Source organism: Sorex fumeus, unplaced genomic scaffold (assembly GCF_029834395.1).
Source record: "Sorex fumeus unplaced genomic scaffold, SorFum_2.1 ptg000075l, whole genome shotgun sequence".
NCBI classification, from domain to species: domain Eukaryota; kingdom Metazoa; phylum Chordata; class Mammalia; order Eulipotyphla; family Soricidae; genus Sorex; species Sorex fumeus.
The window spans coordinates 7,218,520-7,226,434 of NW_026606132.1; the positions used below are offsets into that span (position 1 = coordinate 7,218,520).

General features: G+C 42.0%; 1 non-coding gene across 1 annotated transcript; it reads right to left on the reverse strand.

Moving 5' to 3' along the window:
* Positions 1–7,310: 7,310 nt before the first annotated feature.
* LOC130038496 (U6 spliceosomal RNA) lies at positions 7,311–7,416 on the reverse strand. Its single transcript, XR_008794720.1, has one exon. It is a non-coding gene; the product is annotated as a U6 spliceosomal RNA (small nuclear RNA).
* Between the last annotated feature and the right edge of the window lie 499 nt (positions 7,417–7,915).

Sequence of the window (7,915 nt, forward strand, 5' to 3'; positions counted from 1 at the left end):
GGAACAAACTACTATTCAGTTCAGGCCATCTATTTATTTTCAAGGCCACTTGAAGACTGGATAGGTGCTGAGGAGATAATAGGAGGCTCCCCCTGACTGAGCCTGGGCTGTGTGAAGTTTTCCTTGGCCTCCCCTTTCTGCTCAGAGTTCTATACACTTCCACCTCTCTAGCTTCTCAATAAAGTGGAAAGAGCCTTGGCTGAATGAGCAAGTGCCCGTTTAATAGATCCCAGGTAATTAAAGTGACAATCAACTAGTGAAGGGAGGTAATCCTTAGGGAGAACTGCAAAAGAGCCCTCAGAGTGATGGCTTATGGCAGGCATGTAATAACCCAGGAACTTTGCTCATGTTGATTTCATGCTTGAGAGAACAGCCCCATGACGTGTCATAAGCCACAAAAAGAGGATCTGCTCTGGTCAATCAGCCCCATAAACTCAGAGCAGAGAGGGTGGTTTGATCCAGAAAAGAGGGTGACGGGGCATGGCCAACGTATAACGAGTCTCTTGGGTTTTGTTTTGGTTTTATTTTACTTTTTTTTACATTTCTAATCAAACGAAGGACTTTGGATACCAGAGCTGCTTGACCATTTGCAAAGCAAAATCTTTGGAACCCCTGACAGTGACGTTAAAGGAGATCAAGTCTCAGGTGAGTGTCTTCCTCTCTTCCTCCCTTCCCTTTTCCCTTCCCCCCTTAAAATGTTCAAGAGGCTGGAAAGATAGTACAGGGAGTAATGTGTTTTCCTTGATTCAATCCTTTAGCACCGCATATAGTCCCCCAGAGCATTGCCAGGGGTGATCTCTGAGTACACAGCCAAGAATAAGCCCTGAGCACCATCAAGTGTGGTTCCACTCCCCTCTCTGCAATGTTCCTTTAGGATTGGGGATAGAAATGGAGCACATACTTTGCAGACAGGATGCCTGGATTTGATCCCTGGTACCGTACAGCTCTTTACTTCCAGGACTTGACCACCCTCCCCCCCAATCACTAGGCCAGAAGTGGTCTCTGAGCAATGCTTTGTGTGGTGGACCTGCCAATTGTTCAATGAGAAAATTAATAAATACTTGCTGACCTGGGTTTGATTCCTCCGCCCCTCTAGGAGAGCCTGGTGAGTTACCGAGAGTGTTCTGCCTGCGCTGCACCAAAGCCTGGCGAGCTCCTTGTGACATATTCGATATGCCAAAAACAGTAGCAACAAGTCTCACAATGGAGACGTTACTGGTGCCCTCTCGAGCAAATTGATGAACAACAGGAGGACAGTGCTACAGTGCAACTCATCATAAAAGAACCAAGTAGGGCTAGGCATGTAGCTGAGTGGTAGTACATGCTTCAAACATGTGATGTCCTGGGTTCCATTCCTGGAACCCTCCCTTTTAGAAATCTAAATCAAATTTTATATGCTTATCTGAGGTATAAAAGTTATTCTCTTTCCATCTACCTTACCTTTCATTTAAAAAATATAAAAGTGATAGATGCTAATCATGAAATTAATCAAAGAATAAATAATAGTATGAGGTATGAAGGAACCTATTAATCTTTTGCCTTTTCTAGATCTCTTTCCCCATCCTTCTTTGTTCCTTCCATTTCTTCCTTTCTAATGTCTTTCGAGTTTAAAAAATGCTACAAGTAACATGGGAACTGAAAGAATCAAGCAGTACATATTTTGGTGGCACATGAAGGAAAAGTGATCCAATCCCACTCCTGTTCCCTGGCCCACCCATTCATGCCTGAGCAACCTAGCGTCTTACTTTATTCTTTTTAATGGCTGCATAGTATTCTGTTGTATAAATATCCCATGATTTATTTCTCAGGTGCCAGGTAAATTTAGGAAACCTACCTTGGAAATTGTTATACAAGTTTATAGGAAATGCAGGAGAGATATAAATTGGATTTTTTGCGGCTGAAAATTCCATTTTATAGATAGTGATCATATCCATTTCTATAGCACTTTATACTCTGAAAATTGCCTTCAAAATATCACCTTATTTGATCCTCGTCTATAGGAGCTCGCGGAAATAGGAAGATCATTATCAATCTCAATTTTTACAGATAAGGAAACTGAGGCCCAGGGAAATGACGGCACAGAAACATGGTCTCACAGCTAGTTACAGATTCTGAGTTGGGTCCTCATACAGCACTGTAAATTTCAGCTGCATTTCATCTTGAAAGCCATAAAAGATTTAGATGCCCCCTTCCTTCTAAGCATGTGGTTTAGAAAATCCACCCAAATCATACAAATTCCCTTATTATTCTAATGAGAATGGCAGTAGAACACTTGGTAATATGAAAAGCCTTATTAATGGATAGTGCTCAGAGCAAACCCAAGATTCATTTGGCTTCCTAATTGGCTTCTGTTACTTTAAATGTAAAGCGAGTCTATTCACGCCAAAACCCACTTACAAGTGAAAGAAAATACAATATGTTGCTTGATCCTATAGGAAAAGAACATTTTCAATCAGCAGTAAATCATTTGGAAGTATATTTTATTTAAAATCAGAACCTGCCCAACAGCACCCTACTGCCAAGCTTCCCTAATAGCTTTCTTCCCTAATAGATTCGTAGTTTTAACACCACTTTGGTTGGAGAAAGGGGGCTTTCTAGTGTATTACCCAAATAAGCAGCTTTGCTCGGAATTCTTTAAGGAGAGAAGCTAGGTGAATGTAATGAGATGGTCAAATATCTGCTTTAAAAGTATAAAGGTTATGATGATAACATCTTAAATAGAGCTACCGTCACAAAGTTTCAGATTGGAATGGAGAGATAGTAAAACTGATAGTAAAACTGAGACACTTACACACAGCTGACCCCAGTTTGTTTCTTTCTCTTTATTTTGCTTTTTGAGTCAAACCCAGCCGATGAACAAGGGTTACTCCTGGCTTTGCACTCAGGAATTCCTCCTGGTAGTGCTTGGGGGTGGGGGAACCATATGGGATGCAGGGAATTGAACCAGGATCGGCCGCGTGCAAGACAAATGCCCTACCCGCTGTACTATAGCTCCAGTCCCAAAACTGACCCCAGTTTGATCCCTGCCTAGCACAATATATGGGAGTACCTCCAGGAGTGATCCCTGAGCATAGATACAGAAGTAAATCCTGAGAACTGCCAGGTGTAGCCCCCAAACCAAACTAAAACAAAACAAAAAGTAAGAATCATGAAAACTTTAAATTGTTAGGTTGAAGTGTGCATTCAAGTTGCAATGTTAATGACATTTTGTAGCTCTGCACTCAGTGTCCACATAATGCTTCTGATGTCCCAAGAAGGCACAGGTCTTTGCTTCCCACCACCCTATTCTCAGAGTATAGCAGTCTAGCATAGTAGCTACTCAGTAAAAATCATTTAATACAAAGGCAACAGAAACTGAGAACTGGTCTTTAGTAGGAAGCTACTACAGTGAATGGAAGGGGGAATAGTATGGAAGGGACACTGTGGCAATAGTGGAAGACTCTAGTCACTTTGGTGGAGGCTATGGTGCTGGTGTGTGTTAGGTACAAAACACTACCAGTAGCAATATACAATGCAAACCACAGTGCCTAATGGAAACAATTAAATACATAAATAAATAACTAGGTGTTGTCTTTCCTGGGTCCGAAAAAAAAAGTTGTTGAACAGATAATGCTGACAAATCAGCCAGTGAAGCTTTGGCTAGGCTGTGTAAATCAGGCAAGCATCTATTTGGCTGCAATATTTTTATACAATGAGCAAAAGCTTTGCATGGGTTGCATAAACACGTGGCTGCTGACACTTAGAAATTGTTCCGAGTCTGAGCCCCGTCATTATTTCTGATTTGTTGAACACAGGTTTGGACAATGAAAGAACACATCACATATCAGAGGCTTTCTGGATTCATTCTCATGTCCAGTTTTATCTTTCTTTCAGGTAAGAAAATGTATTTATTCTTTTTTTTTTTTTTGGCTTTTTGGGTAACACCCGACGACTCACAGGGCTTACTTCTGCCTCTGCACTCAGGAATTACTCCTGATGGTGCTCAGGGGACCATATGGGATGCTGGGAATTGAACCCTGGTTGGCTGCATGCAAGGCAAACACACTACCTGCTGTGCTACCGCTCCAGCCCCAGGAAAACGTATTTCTTATGCATTCTTTCAATGTCATCTGTGTCATCAGTTAGAGAAACAACCGACAATTAGAAAAATTTCTGGGCTGTCTCTCAGTGGCTTTCTTTGGGTCAGTGTAGCTCTAAGACAAGCTGGAGCATCAGCAAATTAATTCATTGACTCAGGACTGCAGCACTGTCCTCCCGTTGTTTATTGATTTGCTCCAGCAGGTCCAGTAACGTCTCCGTTGTGAGACTTGTTGTTACTGTGTTTGGCATATCAAATAAGTCACGGGTAGCTTGCCAGGCTTTGCTGTGTGGGCAAGATACTCTCGGTAGCTTGCAGGGCTCTCCGAGAGGGGTGGAGGAATCGAACACAGGTTGGCCTGGTCGGCCACTTGCAACGCAAACGCCCTACCCCCTGTGCTATTGCTCCATGACTCAGGACTATGCATGACTAATGGCAAACTGGTCTCAAGCAGACAGTGGCTTGGGCTACTGCCTTTGACATTTCTTAACGTGACTTTGAAGTGCCTTTTGGTGTCTAATGCACACCTCACAGGAGCTTTGGGTTTTCTTTGGGACTGTTTTCTCTTATGTGTAATGCTTTGCTGAAAGCCCCCTGGAACATTCTGATATCATCTTTCCCTCTCCATTATATGTATCTGACAACAATCATGGACTGTAGATGGGGAACTGAGGTGGCCTGAATGTTGGTGGCAGATTCGCCGTGATAACATCTGTTTCAGGGAGGCGCACACGTGCAATATTATTTAGGTTTCAGGTGTACCACACGATCATTCAGCATTTGTACACTTGTAAAGTGACCAACACAATCAATCTATTTCTCCTCTTTTTTTGTTGCAAGTTTCAAATGAAGAACACCCTATTATTGACCATGTTCCCCATCCTGTATCTTATGTTTCCTTAACTTAGTTACTACAAAAAGATTGTGCCACTTGTTCTCCTTCTTCTCTGTGTCTAACCCATCTGCTAGATTATTTGTTTCTATTTTGCATTATAGATGATTAAGACAGTTAAACAGAAGTAACTGGTGATTTGGAGGTTTAAAGACAGGGTTGTCTTAGAGTACTGCGATCTTGTCAATGTTAAATAGATTCTGTTGATAACATTCCTTATTTAGGACATCAGTCATGAGCTAAAAGGTCATACATGCCAGTGAGTGACAAGTCCTAATGAAATAGACCTGAGTTTTAATTTGAACAGCTCTCAGATTTGAGACTTAATCTTCTAGAAAAATACCAAATCATAGTCCCCCTCAGCCAGAAACACTGACTGGTGTCCTGTTGTGTGCAGAGCCTGATGGGAAATCATGTTTCTCATAATAAAGGTTGAAATGGGACCGATGGGGCACAGTGGCAACTCTGTCACCTGGCTTTGACTACCTGCTAAGATGTTGATTTATCTTTTCCCAGCCTGTTTCGTCAGATACCAGGAACTGTTTTCTTTATTTCTTTGGCCCAGACATCCAAAATTGGTCTTGACACATAGGTTAGGCACTCAGTACATAATCACTGATTTAAAAAGTGAATGTAGGGGCCGGAGTGATAGTACAGTGGGTAGGGCATTTGCCTTGCATGCAGCCTACCTGGGATTCAATCCCCGGCATCCCATATGGTCCGTCAAGCACTGCTAAGAATAATTACTGAGTGCAGAGCCAAGTAACCCCTGATCATTACTGGGTATAACTTCCAAAAAAAGAAAAAAGAAAAAAAATGAGTGAACTTTGAAATTCTAAAACTCAGGGATGCCTGTATTGTGGTGGGGTAGGTGATCCAAACCCTTGCGGGTTTTTCGTTTGTTTTGGGGTCATACTTGTCAGTTCTCAGGGCTGATTCCTGGCTCTGCACTCAGGGATCACTCCTAGAAGGGTTGCGGAACCATATAAGATGCTGGATATAAAACCTAGGTTGGCCGCATGCAAGACAAACACCCTACTCACTGTACTATTGCTCTGGCCCCTCTAGTGACTTTTTGGGTGAAGGATCCAGGACAAGGAATATAGGGTTCTCAATGAGGCAACTAGGGCTCTTAAGAGTGGTGATAGAAGAAAAGGTGGCAGACTAGGCTGCACTGGGAAGTTGTTAGGGTGAATTTTCTGAGGATTGTCGACTGGTGAATGAAAAGGATGACAGATGTAAAGATTCATTATGTGTGGTGCTGTGGACTGAACTCAGGACCTCATACAGGTAAGGTAGGTGCTTTTTCACTGAGCTTCCTGCCTTGTCCTGATGTGCAGATTCTTTTCGTTTATTTATTTATTCTTTAGTTTGGGGCCACAGATGAAAGTGCTCAGAAGCTCCTCCCAACTTTGTGCTCAGAGGTTTGCTCCTGGCCATGCCAAGGATCATGAAGTGCTGGGAAATCAAACCACAGTTAACTACATGCAGAGCAAAAGACTTAATTCCTATACTATCTCTTTAGCCCCTTATGTACAGATTTTAAACTTGAACAAATCTCTTTAAAATCTCTTTTACACTTTTGGAATAAAATGTGCTGTTTTTATTTCACATACAAAAACATAGTTTTAAGTATTAATCTCTCTGAAATAAAACCAAAATGATCTCATACCAATTGGTAATGAAAACCACGAAAGCGTATCTGAACAGGATGTTCTTGCTCATCCAGCAACAGGTAGAAGTTTTTAATGTTAGGTATTTCCAAGAAAAGAAGCATTTTGTTCCTTGAAAGTACTGTACAGAGAGAATTTCTAATATTAATTAAAAGCTCAGTGCACAGTGTAAAATGAAATTTTTATAGAAATAATCTTACGTTTTAATATACTCCATCCTTAGAAATGAATTGCATGCAAACAGTAGATACTAATTAGTGCTGCATCTTTATTTTTATTAGTGAATTACCGTGAGGTGCAGTTGCAAACTTACAAGCTTTCATGTTTGCATTTCAGTCAGACAATGATCGTTTACCCATCCCTCCATCAGTGCCCATTCTCCTCCATCAATGTTCCCAGTATCCCTCCCACCACCCTCACCCCATCCCCCACCACCCCACCCTGCCTCTGTGGCAGGGCATTCCCTTTTGTTCTCTGTCCTTTTGGGTGTTGTGGTTTGCAATAGAGGTATTGAGTGGCCATCATGTTCGGTCTACAGTCTACTTTTGGCACGCATCTTTCAACTCGAACAGGTCCTCTCAACATCCTTTACTTGGTGTTCCCTTCTCTGTCTGAGCTGCCTTTTCCCTCCAGCACGTGAGGCTGATTTCCAAAGTGCTCTAAATTTAAAAATAGGGAATACTTCAGAAATCTGCATGCCATCCTTGTGCAGGGCTGTGCTATTCTTCTCCATATAGTTCTTATATTAGTGTATGTGTTGCTGAAATGAGCGCAGTCACAAAGTAGTTGTCCTAATTGTTTTTATTGTGTGCTTTTGGGGTCTGTTAAGCAGTGCTAAAGGGTCTAGGGGTTATTACCGGCTCAGGATCAGCAGTGATAAGGGGCCATGGAACCACCTTGCTTGTACTCAGTGGGAGACCTTGTGGTACTAGGAATAGAACTCAGGGTTTCCTTATGGCACATAAGTTCTTCTACCCTTTGAGATATTTCCCTGATCTAAGGAAGTCACACAATTAAAAAAATATATTTATTTTCATTTATTTAGATTTTGGGGTCACACCTGGTGATGCTTCATGGTAATTCTTGGCTCTGTACTCAGAAATTAACCCTGTCGGTGCTGAGGGGACTATATGGGGTGTTGGGGATTGAACCCAGGTTGGTTGCATGTGAGACAAATCTACCTACCCACTGTACTATTGCTCTGGCTCCTAGGGAGTCACAAAATTTTGAGGCCAGGGTTGTGGCTAAACATTGGAGTGCTTGCCTTGCATA